Source organism: Triturus cristatus, chromosome 3_1 (genome assembly GCF_964204655.1).
Source record: "Triturus cristatus chromosome 3_1, aTriCri1.1, whole genome shotgun sequence".
Lineage (NCBI taxonomy): Eukaryota > Metazoa > Chordata > Amphibia > Caudata > Salamandridae > Triturus > Triturus cristatus.
Genome location: NC_140583.1, coordinates 447,313,804 through 447,334,825, shown reverse-complemented (window position 1 = coordinate 447,334,825; position 21,022 = coordinate 447,313,804). Strand labels below are relative to the sequence as shown.

The following is a 21,022-nucleotide window of genomic DNA, read 5'->3' as shown; positions in this document are numbered from 1 at the left end:
ATTTCATGAAACAGGTCAAAAGTTATTATATTATGAACATGTGTCTCAGGACAGATTCAGTGTGCTTTCAGCCTAAGAGATAGACTCAAAAATGCATCTTTCAATGGCAACAAACACATGAAAAGCAAAGTTTAGTGTCTTCTCTATAAGGTGAATGTCAGTATGTTCTAAAAAGCACAGTAAAAGCATGTAGTATTTAGGCTTTTTTTTTTTAAATAATTGAAATTTGTAATATAATGTCTAGTTGTACTGGTGAATTCATCTGTTGATTACGCCTTTCAACGGTATCCCAGCGCCAAAAGAGAAGCATTGCAATCTAGGAGTTAGATAAGTGTGCCAAAAGAAGAAATGCTCATAGAAGCCGTTGGAAGCCAATTCACAAAGTAAGCTAAGTAGAATGCCTGTAACGCTACTTCACATATTTGCGAATTGGCTGGGTTTTATTCACACTTTTCCAGACCACAATAAAGTGAGATGTGAACGAGGAGTGATAAGAGGGGAACACCACAAATTGAGGGGCGACAGCAGAGAGAAGAATGCAAGTGTGAATTTTAAAAACTGAAAAACGTTTGTTATCTTAAAGAGAAATACATACTGTTTTTGGTTGAGCTCAGGAATACATCTACATCCTGATCTAGCCTGATCAATACCCTAGCTCAAGCTATAAAAAATGTCCCTGAATGTGAAAGGAATCAACCACCCCATTAAGAAAAGAACATTTTCAACTATACATACAAACAAAGAGGTGACATCATCTTCTTGCAAGAAATCAAACTTGACTCTGTACAATTTCTAACACCAGGAACTTCCAGTTTCCAGATAGCATATTGCGAACCAATGGGCAAGAAAGATGAGGTCTTAACCCTAATTGCTAAAAAGGCTAGGATTTACTGATTATCAAGTCTCTCAGGCACACAAGGGAGATGGATTATCTTTTTTTTTTTAAATTCTTTTTATTTGCATTTTTAAACAACAGAAAACAACGCAACCCACTGCTGTGTACATATAACATGTTATGGACGAGACAGCCGCCCAACACTCCACCGCCAGTAATACTATAGATATGCTCCCCGACAAAGTGTTCGAACAACATGCGCTTGACCCATCCATCCGCCCACCCCCTCCCGCCGTACTGTCTCATGACCCATCTATGTAATCCAGCGTGCCCTACATGCAATCCGACCCGCATCCGTCTCCCAGCAATATCAGGGCATGTACATGAAAATTACAGTCCTTGAAGCGTAGTCTGCGCCAACCAGTGAGTAAAGGGCTCCCAGATATCCTTTGGCCTGGAACGCATCGGCATCAGCTCCCAATATAGCGCTAGCTGCGACTGGCAATATACTACGCTTCGAACCCAGTCCCTAATACTAGGCGCTGTAGCCACCCCCCAGTGCATCGCAATTTGGCGTTTGGCTAGTAGGATAAGCATCGCTGGCAACTTCCGGTGTTTGGGCTTGACCATAGGCAATATACCTAGCAGTGTAGCCTGCGGGGTGCATGGGATCTGCAGACCAGTGATTGTTCCCACTATGTTCAACACTTTGACCCAGAAAGCCGCCAGCGGGGGACAGTCCCACGCCATATGTATGAAGGTCGCCCCGCCCGCGCGACACCGCCAGCAAGCATCGGAATCTCTCAATCCCATGCGGTGGAGCCGGTGAGGGGTACGATATACCATATGAATATATTTAAAATGTATCAGGCGAAGTCGGTAATTGGGGGATAAGACCTCCAGGAGTCTGCAGCATAGATCCCAGTGTTCATCAGAAATGTCGGAACCCAATTCCGCAGACCACAGCTCACGGGCCGCCGGGATCACTACAGGATGGCTAGATTGCATACGTTGGTACAATCTGGATATAAGCTTGCGTCCGGATTCCACCGCCAGCACGTTCTCCAGGGCTGGTAAATCTGGCGGAGGAGCTGGAAACATGGGAAACAGTTTTTGACCTGTGTGGCGTAACTGGCAGTAAAGTAGTGTGTCTAACAGCGTCGGAGCCTCCTCGCCACATATCTGCTCCAGCGTGATGAAGGAACCACCCGGGAATAAATCTCCCACTGTGCGAAGGCCGTGCGCCGCAGCCCGCTCGCCAGTGCGCATATTCTGCAGCGGGGACCACATCGGGTTATTTCGCAGCGGCATCGATCCGGCATACAAGAGGTCCAGTCCAGCCTTGCGCCGCAGCCCATCCCTGGCCCATCTAAGTGCGTGCACCGGGTCTATGTCGGCGCATCTCCGCTTGTGCGGCGCATATAGGGCCACGGCGAGTGGCAACGGTGCCGCTCTATCCGTTTCTATTGCCACATGTGGCTGGAACGGCGTTGGGTGGACCCAGTGGTGTAAAAACTGTGCCTGCGCGCAGTAGGCGTAGAGCGGGAAATCCGGCGCCGCCAGGCCTCCCTGCCGCTGCGGGAGAGTGAGGGTCTCCCAAGCCACCCTCGGCTGCTTACCACCCCACGTCAGCTCCACCATCTGCGAGCGCAATTGGCGCAAAAAACTAGCAGTCAGGGGCAGCGGAATGTTCCCGAAGAGATATAAGAACTTCGGCAGGATGACCATCTTGGCCACCGCAATCCTGCCCGCCAGCGAAAGGGGCAAATGCTTCCAGCGGCCGACCCGCTCCTCGACCCAGCCCAGTGCCCGCCCATAATTCTCCGACCATATTTGCTGCATATCAGTGCTGATCCAGATCCCCAAGTATCGCACCGGTCCGTCCGCCCACTTCAGCGGGCAATTCGGGGAAAAGCGAGTCGTCCCGGTCGTCAAAGGTAGAATAACCGACTTCTCCCAATTTATGGTTACACCCGATAGCAAGCCATACTCTATCAATTCTTCGGTCATGGGCGAAAGGTTTTCCTGCGGGTCGGTTACATATAAGGTAATATCATCCACGTATAGAGACACGGTCAGTGCCCTCGACGAAAAGCCTATGCCCCGGTTTGCGTGGTGCTGTCGGATACGAGCCGCCAAGGGTTCTGTGGCGATGGCAAATAGCAGGGGCGATAAGGGGCAGCCCTGTCTCGTACCCCTCCCGATGGCAAAGGGCGCAGAGACTAGCCCGTTCACCCGTACCCGGGCAGTGATGTTGGTATACAGCAAGCGAATATAGCCAATGAATGCCTCACTCATACCCATTCGCTGCAGCAAGGGAAACAGGAATCCCCATTCCAGAGAGTCGAACGCTTTTGTTGCGTCCAACAGCACCGCTACGGCTTGTACATGCGGGGCTAAGTAGTGTAGCACACCAAATAAAGTTCGAAGATTGTGAGACGTAGAGCGGCCCGGCACAAAGCCCGATTGGTCAGGGCGTATCATAAATGGCAGTACCGGTTGCAACCGCAATGCTAGCATTTTCGCGAAAATCTTTGCATCTGTATTAATTAAGGACAGCGGCCTATAGGAATCGCAGTGTTGCGCGTCTTTATCCGGTTTTAAGAGGGCGATAATGACCGCCTCTCTCATCGATTCCGGGAGCACACCCGCTTCAACGGCCTCAGTATATACTGCCAGTAGTTTGGGGGCCAGCAGTTCCGCATATTCCTTGTAGAATTGCGCCGGTAACCCATCCGGTCCCGGCGCTTTCCCGGCCGCCAATGCGCCTATCGCCTCTTTAACGTCTTCTATCTCAAAGGGGCGATCAAAGTACCCCTTTTGGTGTGCATTGAACCAAATGAGCTGGATCGTATCAAAGTATCCCGACAGCTCCGACAGCGGCGGCGCACCCCGGGTACGGTACAATTCTTTATAAAAAGTCCGAAACGTATCTAGAATTGTTGGAGGAGTATACGCATGACCGCCCTCCGGTGTCGCCACTGAGGAGATGAAGGGGGATGGCCTCTGCGAACGCAGCAATAGAGCGAGCGTCCTGCCCGGTCGGGCCCCCTCGCCATATCTGCGGGCCACAGCCTGTTTAGTCAGAAACTTAAGCTCCCTATCGGCTTCAGCCTGGTATTCCGTGAGCTTGGTGCGTGTTTCCGCCAGAGTTGTCGCCGATAGGTCCGAACAGTACTGCACCTCCAGAGTATGCAGGCTGTCTTCCAGCCGCTTCAGCGTTCCCCTGATGGTCTTCAGCACTGTGGCCTGTCCCGCGATGCAGTGACCTCTTATCACCACCTTGAAAGCGTCCCACAGGGTGCCTTCCGACGCAACAGAGCCAGTGTTCTGTTCAAAATATTCCGTTACGCGTTGGTATATGTCTTCCCGAAACACCGGATCGGTCAGGGCCTGTGCTGGTAAGCGCCACGCGAAGGGAGTCACATATGGCTGTGGCACGCGTAGCAGCAGTTCCACTGGCGAGTGGTCAGAAAGGGTGCGCGCCCTGTGCGCGACGTCCGAAACCCATGCATGCATCTGTGGGGTTAAAAGCCAAAAATCTAACCTGGACCAAGCACCCCTGTGTGGGGTGAAGCAGGTGCCCTCCCGTACCTCGGGGTGCAGAACGCGCCACGAGTCTAATAGCTGATGGTCCGTCACTAGGCCACGGAGGAGGTCAGCCACATGCGGGTGATGTACGCGAGCCGCTCCCTCCCTGTCTAGTTCCTGCGAGATCACCGCATTGAAGTCGCCGCCCCACATGCATGCACCCTCTCCCAGCGACTGTGTCTTGTGCCAGACGTGTCGGAAAAAATCAGGGTTGTCCGAGTTTGGGCCATATATGTTGACTAGTGTCATTGGCATGTGAAAAAGCTTCCCCTGCAATATTATGTAGCGCCCCTCAGCGTCGGCATGCACCCGATATGTTTGCCAGGGTAGGCCTCGCCGTATTAAAATAGCCACTCCCCGGGAGTAGCTGGAGTAGCCGGACGTGTGTATTTCGCCCCATCTAGCATGTCGAAGCCTCACCCCGGCTACTTGGGGCAAATGCGTTTCCTGAAGGAAACAGACGTCAACTTGGTGTTGTGTCAGATATGCATGGGTCAATCTGATCTTGCGATGGTCATTCAGACCACGAATATTCCATGTGAAACAACGCAGCGCGGTCAGGTATGTGTGCGGTGGTGTATCCTACGCAGCAATGAGGTCAGCAGCGGCAGCGCGCACTGGGTCCGCAGGGAGAGCTCTCGCTCTGAATTTCGTACCAACAATAAGAACATGGCAGCGGTCAACAGCAGGGCCACATCATCCTGTAGTGGTATATTCAAATAGTGCAGTGTAAGAAAACCAAACAACATTAACCAAATCCCCTTACCACCCACTCCAACCCCCCAATCAGGTTGAGACACTTGTCCCCCCCCCCACCCAACCCAACAACAATATTGCATCAGTGAAATTACGGGAATCATCCCTGTGAGGGCGTGGGTCACCGGCATACTCCCCTGTCCAAAAGGCGACAGGGTGGCCGAACATTACCGCCCATTGACATATACACTATCTGCCTGCGGCGGGGTAAGCCCAACACCGATCCCTTCACAAGTTTTCTGCCAATGTTCAGGAATAGTCCCCGAACCTCGTATCCCTTAGCCTCTCCGTTCCCCCCGGCAGCCACAACACGCTATAAGTTCAGAGTCCCCGCAATAGAACATCAAGTGATATACGGTATAACCAAGCTGTCCGGCGTCTCTATATGTTCCAGTTTCACGAGTACATAAAATGTAGGCCTAGTTACTCAACGTCACTTAGCTGGTCGTGCGGCGGTGTCCCCTGCCCGGAACGTTTGTCTCTCAGCGTCCGCTCCGCCTGCCTCGCAAATTTGAGTGCTTCCGTCGCCGCCGTGAAGACCATCGGTTTCCCCCCGTGGTGGACCCGTAACTTAGCAGGATATAACATCGCATATTTTGTCCCCACTTTCTGGAAGATCCGCTTAGCCGGGAGGAATTCACGCCTGGCGGCCTGCACAGCCTGGGTGAAGTCGGGAAATAGGGATATCGCCATGTTTTGGAATGTACGCTCACCTCTTTCACGTGCCAGCCGTAGGATCGTGTCTCTGTCTCGATAGTTGAGGATCCTGGCAAGGATCGGGCGCGGCGGCGCCCCCGGCACCGGCCGCGGTCCCAGAGTACGATGTGCCCTCTCTACCAGGAACATGGCCGACAGGGCCTCACCATTAAGGTCGCGGAACATCCCTTCAACGAAGTGCTCCATATTGCCAATGTTCGTGGATTCCGCAATACCAATGATTCTCACGTTATTTCTGCGAGAGCGGGCTTCCAAATCTTCGTTGCGACCCTTTATCAACTCCAGGACCTTGTCCATGCGCAGCAGCTTCTCCCGGGTATCACCGTTACTCTCTTCGCAGTCGGCAACCCGCGCCTCTACCGCCGCCAGTCGCTCTTCATGTTGATCCACCTTGTGCGATATTCCGTCCAGTCGCCGGGCCATGGAGTCCAACTTGCCGTCTATCTCCTTTAGGCAGCCCTTCAGCTCCCGAAACATGCTCTTGACATCTTCGGCGTCCTGCGTCGGCGCCAGCTGCGTTTCAGGGACCACCGTCTGGGACGCTGGGACAGTTTCAGTGTCCTGAGCCATGTGCTTCCCAAACTGGAGCTTCCTCTGCTTAGCATCCGTCTTCCCCATGGCGCAGCAAAGGGGTGACCCCATCAGAGTCTCAGCGGGAGGGGGGGTAGGAAAAAGGGGCCCAACAGAGTCTGCACAGGCCTCCGAGCCCGGACAAAGTCACGGGCCCACCATGCCAAATCTGCTCTCACCCAAGGCCGCCCTGCCGCCTTCGCAGCCAGCGGGAATCTCCAACGCACAGTCGGGCCCAGCAGGCCTGCAGCTCTCACCAAGCGCGGGTCCGCGGCCGGGACAGGCCCTCCAAATGGGCTCACAGCTAGTGACCAGCAGTTGGGGCGACCGCACAGCAGGCACACACTCCGTAGTCCTTGGATCCCCGTAGTTCGATATTTATGCACCTGGCGGAGGCAGGAGGAAGGCGCACCTCACTACCCGGGGCACCGTCGAGGGTAGCAGGATCGGCGCCGCTCCCGCAGCCCCAGGGCCGCCCAGTCAGTGCTCGCGTAGATGTCAGGAGGCGGGGAGTTCGCCGCAGATTAGGGCCCCCCGGGCCGTCCGGGGCGCCAGGGACAGCAGGATTCGTCCCCCTCCGGCAGCCGCGGCCTTTCGTGTTCCGGCCCGCGACACGGGACTTGCGTAGCTGGGATCCCCGGCCGGGAGTCAGGAGAGCCGCCGTCTGGGCATCAAGGGAACACCGCTCCGGATCGCCGCCACCGATTTCGGTCCGGATTGCAGGGATCGATGCCTCTACGTCCGGGCACCCTCCGCCTCGGCTTTGTCGGGACAGGATGTCGGCATTATACAGGATGAACTGACGGATTAGGCGTTCGGCCGGCAGAGCCCCGTTACACGGCGGCCATCTTGCAGCTCGGCTCGGCCACGCCCCCAGGGAGATGGATTATCTTGAAACTATCCAAGAATAACAATGAATTCTATGTGGTGAAAATATATGTACCCACTAAAGATGAGCCCTCATTCTGGGACGAATTCTCCAAACAACTGGGGAAGTTATACCAGACTCTGCTACAATCATACTAGCTGGCGATTTCAACTTACAACTAGCTTCTCTTTTAGACAGAAATTCACAATTCCAGATTCACCCTAATAAATCCTACAACAAGCACTCAAAAAGATTTAACTTGATAGATGCATGGAGACCCCAAAATCTTACAGAAAGGGACTACACATTCTATTCCTTTCCCCATAACTCTTACTCAGGTATGGATTACATGCTAATCTCTGGCAAATCCTTAAGTAAAATTGATCAAACCACAATCGAACCAAGAGTGATCTCAGACTCAGATTTCATCACCCTCTCAATCAATGACCATACTACCACCACCACCACCTAACCCCTGTTGAGGTTCAACTATGAAATCCTGGCCAATCAATCACACATACACCTTATTGAAGACTCAATCAAAAACTTTGTTAACAAGAATAAAGACAATGAATCAACTGATCTCATTCGATGGGAACCGCTATAGGAAAAAAGTAAGGGGGGGTGATAGTTAAAATAAGGTCTACGATGAACATAGATGCCAACACCAAACTCTGAACTAGAAAAAGAAATCCTGGACTTAGAAAGGAATCACATCTTTAGTAAAGATAACATTATACCAAAAAAATAGTAAATAAAAAATATGAATACAACAAAATTGTTAGTACAAGAGCAGGCATCTGGATTAACAGACAAAAGAGCATTAGATTATGTGATTCAAACAAAGCAGGCAAATCTTTAGCCTCTAACCTAAAATTTAAACTTAAGAAATATACCATTAATGCCATCAAGAATAAGGACGGAAAGATTATCACTAACCCCGACAAAATAGCAGACATATTCAAGATTCCTACCAAAAACTATACGACAATAACAGTGCTTTAGATCACACAAACGATAAAAACTTCCTAGATGGAACCAATCTCCCCTCATTATCAAAGGAGGAAAAACTCTCCAGTAGTGGACCAATTACCAAAGAAAAAATTGGAGCTGCTATCAAGAAGCTTAAGACGGGTAAAGCTCTAGGCCCGGACTGCTACAATTCTAAATTCTTCAAGACATTCACCTCTTCCTTAGTCCCACCTCTTCTAAAACTATACTCACACTTTGCCATAACCGGCCAAATTACTGGCACTCTGGCAGAAGCTTTCATAAAAGTAATACCTAAAAAGGCAAAGACCCCCTCTTTCCAAAGAATTACAGACCAATTTTGCAGAATAACTGGGACTGCAAGATCTATACCACAACACTGTTAACATGCTTACAACAATACATCTACAAACTAATTCACCCTTTTAAGATAGGCATTTTAAAACATAGACTTTCGAGTGATAATACTAGACTTCCATGCCATGCCATAGAGAAAGCCAAATTAGTAAAATCCCCTACAGTAGTTATCACTTTATACGCGGAAAAAAGCGTTTGATAAAATTGACTGGAAGTACCTGTGCCTGACTCTAGAGAGGTTCATCCTAGGTGATAACCTCATATGGATGATCATGGCCCTTTATCACAAACCAATCACTAAGGTCAGAGCTGGAGGCATTGTTATGTCCCCACTCGATCTAAAACAAGGTACCCGGCAAGGTTGTCCCCTCTCACCTCCACTATTGCTCCTAGCGCTGGAACCTTTCCTTCAGCACTTGAGGGAGGACCAAGATATTCCAGGTATTACATTTAGTAGTACCACAATCAAAATCGCCGTTTACGCAGATGACATATTGATCATCTCTGAAAAAGCCTGCTCAGCCATACTGGCGCTAATGCCATCAATCCCAAAATTTTCCAATGTCTCTGGTTATTTTCTTAATAAAGATAAATCCAAAGTTAAACTACTTAATAATCAAGGTAACAAAGATATAATGGGGTTCTCTGGACTCGCACGGCAACAAGGATGTATTAAGTATTTAGGATTAAAAGTTACCGCCGATTAATTACCACCCTACAAAACAATGAAAAAACCCTATTTAACAAAATTAACACGCTACTCGAAGGATGGTCCCAAAATTCCTATCCTGGTGGGGCAGGGTAGAGGCCTTGAAAATTATGATCACATCATTAGTTAACAACCTCATCAGCATGGTTCCCATGCCTCTCTGAAGATTTTCTAAAAAAGATAGTTAAAACATTAAACAATTTTCTCTGGCACAGGAAGGAACTAAGAATCTCACTTAAACTCAGACTGGCCAAAGACCAGGGGGGCCTAAGCTACCCATCTTTAGGAATTATCACACAGCCTACCTCTGTAAACAAGGTGCAAAATTGGTTTCTCAATAACCCGACATATGAACCACCATGGGTAGCAGTGGAAAAATCACTCATAAATAATATTCCCTTGCAGCAGACAGAGGGGGCTTAAGCCTACCCATCTTTACGAACTATCACACAGCCTACCTCTGTAAACAAGGTGCAAAATTGGTTTCTCAATAACCCGACATATGAACCACCATGGGTAGCAGTGGAAAATCACTCATAACTAATATTCCCCTTGCTGCGCTTCCAACAATGGATTCCTTCCACCTTCCACACTCCAAATACATCATACAGAACACAAAAAAGCATTTTTGCGCCTAGATCTCCAATTGCTGGTCAAAATACAGAATTCTAACCTGGTTTCTCTGTGGCACAACCCCAAACTCAAGATTGATGGTCTTCCAATATTCTGGATAAACTGGTCGGATAAGGGCATAAATCTAACCAAAGACATCTATGAAGGAGACTCACCATTTCCTTTCTCCAACCTACAGAAATGATTCAACCTAGACAACCTCGATTTCTACAAATTATTAAAACTGAAAGTGCAGATCACGAAAGGCACATTGTTGACTGCTGATTGTTAGCTCACCTATCTAAGGCAGGCCACATGGTATCCAGAATATACAAACTCTTCCTACCTAACCTTAGTAAGACGCTTTCCCGGAACGAACTAAAATGGGAAAAGGATCTGAACACAAGTAACATCTCTGCAGATTGGGATAGTATAAACAAAACCCCTTTCAAAGACAGCGCTCTCCCAAACAAATAATATGATTATTAATAGAGCATACTGAACCCCTGCTAGACTCTATAAGATTGGTCTTAACCCAAAATCCCAACTGCTGGAACTGTGGCCTATGAGAAGGGAATCTAGCTCACATGGTATTTTACTGTCCCATCTTGCAAACCTTCTGGGAGAAGATCTTCAACTTTATTAAATCATCTTCAAAATTACTCCCACTAGAGAATTTTGGTATTAATTCTAATTTCCCTAGACCCCCAAATAAAAAATTAAAACGACCACTACCTATTGGATCTTATATTAACTCTAGCCTGTAAGCTGATATTAAACAACTGGAAAAACTTTAACGATGACTTGTTTCACATGTGGCAAGAATGACTCACCTTTTTGAGGGGAGCTGACATCGCACTACAGCTCTCCCCATGGCGCTCCCCCTCCAGACCGATGTGGGACTCACTGGATGCTACCTCTTCCAACTTTGAACCCCCTATGATTATAGTAGACGTATAAGCAGTGTCCCCATCTACACACTGACCTAATTCTTCCTAGATCCTTATGGCTTCAGGTACAAAATAATGACTTAAACTGAACATGTGTACTTACACGACAGCCAGTCTACCTCCCATACCTATTGCGGACAGATTTTCTCCATCGCTGTGCAAGTTATCCCAATGTTGTTAACAACTTCCTTACATCTTTATGTTATGAAAACAAATACAATGAGAAGTATGCATACTCTTTACGAGTGGAAACAGTACATGTATATTGGCTAATAGACTAAACCCAGATATATCCCTCATAACTATTTTAACAGGAATCTCACTACTGGGACGAACGGTGATGCGTTTGTAAACTTGTCTTATTTTAAATACGTATGCCTTGTTATGTATTGGATGTTATTGATGCTCTGGAAACACTGATGTATCAACTGCAAAGCACTCCCCCCAACCCAACCCCCCCACTCCACTTCGCTGTATCCCTTACATATCGGTTTATTACTCTGCACCTCTCTGTATTTTATTTCGTTTACCACTGGCCTTGGGTTAGTTATGCCTTCTGAAAATTCAATAAAAATTATTTGAAAACTGAAAAATATTTTAAACAAATATGTTAATTTAATAGCATGTGTCAAGTTTTGAAAACATATCATTTAGACATTTTTACAATATAAAGACTGCAAGCCCAGGAGAAACTGACGTTGACGTGAGGTTTCAGCTATGACCTAAGCAAGTTAACGAGGGACTTAATCACCAAAAGTAACATTCATCAAACAAGCGGGATTAGTAAAATATGTGTTTAGTATGTGAACAATTGCAAAAAAGAGGCCTTGGTGTGGCTCTTCGGATCGAAATTAAATTAGATGGTTTGTAGGCGTGAACATTTCAGTCCTAGACTGGTAATTCTAGTTTGACAAGGTGGTACAAAAAGTAGGCCAAAGACTTTCAACAGACAGTAGCAATTGAACCATTTTACAAAAGTTCACTCTTTCACAACAAAATTGTCTAGTCTTAGTGGGCTTTCATTATCAAACAAGTGGCAATGCTGTTTCTTAAAATTAAATATTTAGAGGTTGGTTGGAGTGCACTTTGGATACTTGATGGCACATTGTCTTTCGAGCCAGCTTTCAGGTAAGGATGCTCGAGCTGTGATTGGCTGGACACAACATGAAGAGAAATATTGTGGCTGCCATTAAAGGACTCGGTCCCCATGTTCTGAAAATTAAAAAAAAAAAAAAGGTATAGGGGTGAGGTAACCTGACCCCCTGCACCTTGTGTGAGTATCCCAGAGAGACCCCTTTTCCCAGGGGTCAAATTAAAAAACTGAAGTTTTCTGTTTGTGACACCGCAATCGCACAAGAGTTACTGCAGGTCCCTTGACACCCGGGACAGACCCACAGGAGTTAGCGGGACCCCTCACTCTCGGGAAAGTCCTGCAAGATCAGGAAAACAATCAAAGAAAGAAAAAAAAAGAGTTGGTTGGGATCTGTTTACATTGGAGGTGTTGGCCAGCAAAAGGAGTAGGGGGGTTCTTGGGTGGAGAGCCTGAAGCAAATGTTTTCACCCAAGCCACTCAGCAAGGCACAAGAGAGTTTATTTATTTATGTTTATTTACAATATAGTTTGGCAAGACTGGGATGTGTTTTGTTTTCAGTGGGTCCTGGCTAGACCTATGGATCACCATCAGATCTACCGACAACTTGATGGAGTCTACGTGGGTCCAGGTCTAGCTGTCCCAAACATTCTTCTAACTTCGTACCCACAAGACAAAGATCTTGGTGGTTGAGAACTCTGCGTGTCAGCATGCTAGTAGCTGATCTTCATTGTAGGAGAGCCCCCCCCCTTGCCTAAAAAGTCAAATCACTAGGAGTAACCATTGATAGGTACCTCTTTCTTAAATCTCAGATGAACGCTATCTCCTCACCTTTTTTTCTAAAGTTATAACGTAAAGGAAATATTCTCCCATTTCTGCCACCCAACTATCATGACCAAGGTATTTTTGCTTGTGTTCCATCCAAAATATATTACTACAATTTCCTATATGTTGATTTGCCTGAAGCTAGAGGAAACAAACTGCAGAGGATAGAGAGTTTTTGCCGTTGAGCAAGTGCTCCATTAGGGTTTTCAGGCCAGAATTCAGCTTTCCTGGCTGCCAGTCAAGCAGAGGATATCCTTTGAAGATGTCAGTGAGGTGGGGCTAAAGCAGAAGGATAAAGAAGCATTCAAGAGAGATGACATATTTAATAAAGTTGGGACACTACAGGGAGTCTGATGGAAAACGTTCATGTTTAAAGCACAAAGCTGAGGATAAAGGCCGAAGGGATGAATTTCCAGAAAACTCACTCCATGGTCATGTTTTGTCACCTACAGGGATAAAGAGGGCATAGTTAAAAGGTGGTCCACGGGAACTCGAAAGGCAGCGTTGTGGAGAATGCTGGGAGAGGCTTTTGACAGTTGTGTTGCAATCTACAGTAGTCTTATCTAGCTGTGCAAGATATTTATGTTTCATTTTATTAAGCACAGGATGTTGGAGTGGAGGGGAGCAGTGGAAACTAGACTCACTGCACTGAAAGGCTAAGGCTTTATATTTCAGTGTAGTGTGCTTGAATTCCCCTTTAAGCGAACGAGGGCCCTGGAGGTCGTGTTATGTTATGTTAAAAAGGATTTGTAGAGCGCGCAGCTACTCAACAGAGTGTCCCGGCGCTGAGACAGAAGATACAGAAACCAGAAAGGGAAACTCCGATACCGGGGTGTCGGCCATTATACTGTTTGTTGGAACAACCAGGTTTTCAGTTGTTTCCTGAAAGCTAGTATGTTCGCGGCCTGCCTGAGCAGAAGAGGCAGCTTGTTCCAAAATCTAGCCACTTGCACTTGAAACGAGCGTTCGCCCCGGCGGGCTCTGAGACAGTTAGGTATGACAATTAGATGTTGGTGTGCTGACCTAAGGGATCTGCCTGGAACGTAGTGTGAGACTCTCCTGCAGATGTAATGTGCTCCCATGCCATGCAGAGCTTTGAAAGCCAGGACCAATGCTTTGAAGAGAATTCTGCATCGGACAGGCAGCCAATGCAGGTTCTTCAGATGGTGAGAGATCCGGTCTCTAGGTCCGAGTCTCAGGACTGCCCTGGCAGCCGCGTTCTGTACGACTTGAAGTCTATTCAATAAGAACTCTGGTAGGCCCAAATAGAGGACGTTGGCATAGTCCAGTCTGGAGGTAATAAGGGCTTGAACGACCGTCTTTCTGTGAGAGGTCGGCAGCAAAAAGAGAAACTTACAGAGCATTTTCAGGAGACCAAAACACATACCTACCACCGACTGTACTTGAGGTGTCATAGATAATATTGTGATAGAATTTCAAGGGCGTAGATAGTTATCCTACAGATGGCAGTTCCTTGAATGAGACATGGTTGAAAACTGTGAACTAACAGGTGCCTATCAACAAAGACTGGGTGAGTCAAGATCCAGCTGTGTAAACATTTTCAATGAAATGTGACACACCATATTTAATAAGAAGGGCAGATATACATGAGTCAATAACACGAATGGGGATAAGAGACTTGCAATACTGTCAATGTATGCCCCACTCAGTCCAGGAAACCTTCATGTGAAAGGCGCTACTTGACATTATACAGTTCATACAAGACGAAATCATATTGAAAGAAGTTATAAACTTGGCAAAGAATGACAAAAAATCATTCACAATACAGACTTGGAGGGCAGGAGAATGACAGATAAATGTGAGGAGTTAATTAGACTCCTGGATATGACTGATGCCTGCCATACCTCAGACAGGCTTTGTCCTTTTCTCACATCTAATTAGAAGTAAGCATTTAGACGCTGTATTCTGGCCTGTCACATACTGATATGATGCACACAAAAAAATGCAACTTCTGCAAACCTGGGACATATCTTTTAAGAGACCCTGTAGCAATGTTAAAAAGATTAAGAAGTGCTTTAAAGATTATTTGACAGAGACAACAGCAATACTGTGAGGAAATGTGGTTTAGTATGGTGTGATTGTGAGACCTCACAGTGTCATAATCTCACAACCCTGTCTTGAGTACAATCAAGCTCGTTTTTCAAACATTAGCTCAACTGTGGGTAGCTGAGGCTTTGAGCAGGTAGGCTTCATCAAAGGAACAAGAGTAAAGCATTTAAACAGCATCAAAACAATTGGACAAGAAAGAAAAACAACTCTCAAGAAATCCAACACCAATTTATAACAGTGGATTATATTTTTATGAATTTTTAGACACCAGAGCAAAAAGATCCACTGGAAGGTTCTGGAGATACAAGTACTTGAAGAACCAGTAAATCACTAGTTTTCATTTAACTGCCTTCAGTCAGTTTCGGCAATCAACTCTGGCAGTAAAGCAGGTCAGGGGAACTAAAAGTCCAAAGAAATGTTGCCTTCAAGAAGAAGCAGTCTCCAGTTCAGGTCCAGCGTAAATGGTAACTTGCCATTGACTTCTATTCAGTGGTCCTGATCCAAGGGATACAGGATGCTGAAAGTGTTAAAGGTTGCGGAGAACGCCGTGTGGTTGTTGGGGACTTCCCGGGGCTATTCCTTAGTCCATGGTCCTGGTGGGACAAATTTGGGCACAGGGGTCGATTCCCTTGAATTCTTCGTTAGTCCAGCAAAAGTCCAGTCGCCACAGGGCTGCTGAGCTCGAGACACAATAAAACCAGTGGATCCCTTCTTCTGGTGATAGCTCGCCTTCTGGGTGACCAAACTGCACTCCAACGACTCTTCCAGGTCCAGCAGACTCAGGTGAAACTTTTGAATATTGCAACTTGCTGTTCCAGGTTGCACTGCAGTGGTCAGAGACAATCATGTCATCTGGGCTACCAACATGCCCATGCAGGCTTCTCCAGCTTTTGTGGCCCTTGTGATGGAACAAGGAGCCAGCCAACTGACTCCTGGAGTCTCTGCTTCTGTTTGGGTTCGGGGGATGACTTCTCTGAAAGCAGGACACCACAGGCATAGACCTCTCTTCACTATCCCAAGTAGCAACAGGTGCAGTCCAACATCTGTGCAGCCTCTTTGCCTGGTCCAAGGTTAGCAGTCCTTCGGTCCTCTTCTCCAGTCTCGGCGAGATCTGAGTTCTAGGGGCCGGAGTGCCTCTTTTTTACTAGCCAATGGCTACTTGGACCCCTTCCGCCTGATGACAATTTCCTGTGAAGAGTGACGTCTAGCTATTCCATAGTACTTTATTCTGCCTGCTCCCAAGAAGGCTGAACCCTTCTCTTAGTGTCTGGAGCTTGGTTGCCCACCCTAGAGGTGTCAGACCATTTTTTTCCCCTCACTGCCCAGGACGCCCTCCTGTCTGCCTAAACAAAGGAGCAGCCTCGCTCGTGTTTGCTGGCCATTTTCCCATCAAAGACTGCTTCCTGTTTAAAGCTTGTCTTTTGGGCTCGCACTCTGTGTGGCTTTTCCTGCCAGGAGGTGATAACATCTCCCCCCAGCCAGACCCCATGTAGGCTTTCCTGGTAGTCGTTTACACTTCTCCCCAGGAGGCTAGAAGGCTGTCTTGAGGACAGACCTTTGTGTGCAACAGTAAATGAGCACTGGAAAGCTTGGGCAACGCAGTGGCAACTTATAAAGTAACCCTTTTCCCACCAGTAATATTAGATTTGACTTAGTCATTATATGGGATTTAATGTACTAATTATTTTGATACCTTGAAGGACTAACTTTAGTAGTCCCATTCAGAGGTTAGCAGGCCTGAGAGGTCAGCCTGTAACTTTGCACTCACCAATGGGGCTACTATCCTTTCAACAGGAAAAATGACAGTGGTGATTTTTATTGTTCGCACCTTAAAATCATGAAACTACAGATCCTTCCTTCCAAATAATATACCCTGCCTTTGGGGCCCAGTAGTCCTGGGTGACTTACAAATATTAAAAAGGAAGGCTTGGGCTTTACCTTGGCTTGCAATGGCGAAGTCGAGTTAACACTGTAAAACTGCTCAGCCAGCCAGTAATGGCAGGCTGGGAGTTTCCCTTGTGGTGGCACAATTTGGGCTCCAGTCCACAAGAGACACTTTAACCCATTGGCCCCAGGGACCTCTGGTACCATATACTTGCGACTTACAAGTAAGTCAAGGTATGCTTATTGGGGGTAAGCCAATTAAACATGTGTCTGTTTTTAGGGCCAGAGCACATTCGTGGAGCCCTGGTTCGCAGGTGTCATGGCAATTTCAGAGCAATTACACCAGTGCCTAGTAGTAAAATGGGGGCAAAAGGTAAGGATGAACCTGCAAAAGCCTGTTTCCTCACAGGTACACATATCAAATAATTAGTATTGTTTGTGCTTACAAACATGGTGAAAGGCTTACCGATTACATCAGCCAATGGAGTTTTAGGTTTGAAAAACTAGCCATAAATCTTCCTTCTGCCAACAATTCTGGTGTAAAATATCTGACCTAGGCATGCCAAGTTAACACCCTTACTCTTGTAAAGTCTCACCTTTCCCCGTGAAAGATTATGTAGAAATATTGGTAGGTGGAGAAACCTGCAGCAAAACAAGTTTACCTTTCGTGCAAGAAATAAAAGAGCTGCTGATGAATAGGCATAATTTTACCAATTACTGTATGACAGTTATTATTCCCGCCAGTCAACACAAACACACAGACAGCAGCTTCGAATCCACACATATCACATGAATCACTCAAATCCGCACAATGCCACTTTACTCCACTCTCCACCACTCCACGACAATCTATTCCACTCTACTGCACTCCCTCTACTCTACGCTACTCCAAGCCACTCTTCTCCACGCCACCCCATTCTGCTACACAACACTCTATGACACTCTATATAAATCCACTCTACAACACTCCACACCACTCCATGTCACTCCACTCTATGCCACTCCATGACACTCTACTCTACGACACTGTACTCCACGTCACTCCACAACACTCTAATTCAAGCCTCCAGATTCTACTCCATGCCACAACACTCCACCTTATTCCATTTTACACCATGACACTCCACTCTACGACACTCTGTGCCACTCAACGCTATTTTACTGCACTCTCTGTCACATACTTAACGTCACTCTACTCCACTTTACACCACTCCACTCTACAACACACTACTCCACACCACTTTACTCCACTCTACGCCACTCCATGCCACTTCATTCTAGGACACTCCACTCATGGCACATTCTGAAGCACAAGTTGTTAATAAAAGCATGGCTGTTAAAACTGATGCCAAAACAGGAAGAGCTATTGAAAAATCTAATTGTTAAGAAAGCATATGAGAATTAAAAACAGTAAAGTAAATAAGGCCACAGGACTGTATAGATTTCCGGCAAACTATTATAGACTTTGTCACACTCTTTGATAGACCGTTTGACTGAGATCTGCAACCTTTTAAGATCACATGACTAATTACATACACAATAAGAGAAGCTGAGAGAACTGCTTAACGTACCAGTTCAAATGTGCCTAGAAGATGTTTTAGAATTTCTGGCAGACATTTTGAGAGAGAACTTATGGTATATTTCGGGACATGAAGGAGTGACTAAATGAAGGTTTAGAAAATAACCTTCTTTGATAATGTACAGGTAACACTGTTCATGGAGAAGCGCTCGTTTGGTCTCTTCAAGATCTACTGTATCTTAAACAGACCTAAAAAAGACTTTGAGCCCCCATACTACTTACCATTGGTTGGTGTCTTCATCAACCTCACTTCTTTTGTCTTCACTGGTCAGCGGCAGCTGGGCTGGTTTCATTTTGCATGCCGGTCTTGCCCCTGGGGGTCTTGGGAGAATTCATACACAAACCCCTCTCGCCCTATTCCGAATTTTTGGTTTCATCTTTTTTGTTTTTAATTCAACACATACACACAGAGATAACAGCTTTGAATCGGCACAAATCCCATGAATCACTTCACTCCACACAATGTTACTTTACTCCACTATGTGTCACTTCACTCCACTGCACTGCACTGTACTCCATCCACTCTACGCCAGTCTTCTCCACCCCACGCCATTCTACTTCACAACACTCTACACTACTCCACTCTACATTACTCTACTCTACACGACTCCATGCCACTCCACTCCACTCTACGCCACTCCATGACACTCAACGGTGTACTGCACACCACTCCGCAACACTCTACTCCACAACGCTCTACTTCACGACACCATACTCCAATTTACACCATAACACTCCATGACACTCTGTCACTCCACGCTACTTTACACCACAATATGCCACTGTACTACACATCACTCTACTCCACTTTACACCACTCCACTCTATGACACTTTACTCCACACCACTTCACTTCACTCTATGCCGCTACACTCCAATCTATTACATTCCACTCACCTCTATGGCAATAACTTTTAGCCATGCTGAACAGCAGTCTTGCTGGTGTACAACATGGCTAAAACGTTGGCAAGCCACAGTAACAGAAGAAGCTGAGGTTTCCCGGGAGCACTTGTTACACTCCTTTTTCATTCCCTCGCAGACTGATGCCCTTCTTCTCCATTCCACACCACTCTACACCACTCCATTCTACGACACTCTACTCCACTTAATAGCACTCCATACTAAGCCGCTTCTCTCAATGTCACTGCACTCTACACCACTTTACGCCACTCAACAACACTCCAGTCCAAGACACTCTACGACACTCCACTGTATGGCACTCCAGGCCACCGCTTTCCACTCCACGGCACTTCACTCTACTACACTCAACTCTCCTCTAAGCCACTTACTTTTAGTTATGCTGAACAGAAGTCACGTTGGTGTACAACATGGATAAAATACATTGGCAAAGCCAATTCACTGGTACTTATTTCATGGACATCGGAAGAATGAGGTTGAGTCTAGGAATTTTACTTGGAACTGCTTATTTTACACAGGCTTCTGCAGCCAGTATTCAACATGCTGACCCATTGCACAGGCTACACATTTCTAGAAACATAAATTGAGTACAAAATACATGGGAGTCATTGCTTGGTGATAGGAAGGGCATTTTCTGACAACATTTCATCAGTTTCTGGAACATATACAGAGTGGATGCATTAGTGTTGCACAGATACAATTACACTTGTGTTTAAGAGATAAATGTGCTTGAATGCCGAATATGGATATGTTTGTCCAAGACAATTTAAAACACATTAAAACACTTTGGGGCATATGTATCAAGCCCTTTTCCCGTTCGCAAACGGGCCAATTCTCAGAATTGGCCCACTTGCGAACGGGAAAAGGCCTTTTGGGATGTATCATCCCAAAAGGGCATCGCTTATTAGAGAATCGCAAAATTTGCGATTCTCTATTTTGGGATTGCATTTAAGGAATCGCAAACTGCCAAGGTGCTGAGGACAGGCCGAAGGGGAGACATTGGAATTGATAGAGAGTTCCTTTCCAAGTAAAACGAAGGTACTTTCGATCATCCTCGTCCATGGGTATCGTAAAATAGGCATCTTTGAGGTCCAGTTTTACTAGCCAATCCTTGGCTTGTAAAATGTCCCTCAAAAGATGGATACCCTCCATCTTGAAGTGTCTGTATGTTAGAAAGCTGTTCAAATATTTTAGGTTTATGACGGGTCACCAACATTTGTCCTTCTTCTGGACTAGAAGGAATATGCTACTTACCAGTATGCATCTGTTCTTGGCATGTAGAGCTGCAGATCTATACACTGTGCATAGATCGCCATCTGGTGTTGGGCCCGGATGTTTGCAGTTTGTTTTTCCTCTTGGAAAGTCTTTGGAAGTCACGAGGTTGGTGACTCCTCCTTTGGTTCGTATTGCGCATGGGCTTCGGCTCCATCCTCAGATTGTTTTTCGCCAGCAGGGAAAGATGGAGCGTAGTAATAACAGTAAAGAAACCCATGTGTGTTGTATCTAAATAAGATAGACTGGAACGGATACAGGTAGCCGGGGAGGCGGGTGGGCGTGTATAGATCTGCAGCTCTACATGCCAAGAACAGATGCATACTGGTAAGTAGCATATTCCGTTCGAGGCATATGAGCTGCAGATTATACACTGTGCATAGACTATATAGCAGTACCCAACCCTAGCGGCGACCACCGGCATCCGTT

General features: G+C 46.6%; 1 protein-coding gene across 4 annotated transcripts in view; it reads right to left on the bottom strand.

Annotated features, from left to right (window-relative positions):
* LOC146860386 (transient receptor potential cation channel subfamily M member 7-like) overlaps positions 1 to 21,022 on the bottom strand; it is a 1,286,036-nt gene that overhangs the window by 828,542 nt on the left and 436,472 nt on the right. The gene's annotated exons all lie outside the window — the stretch shown is intronic.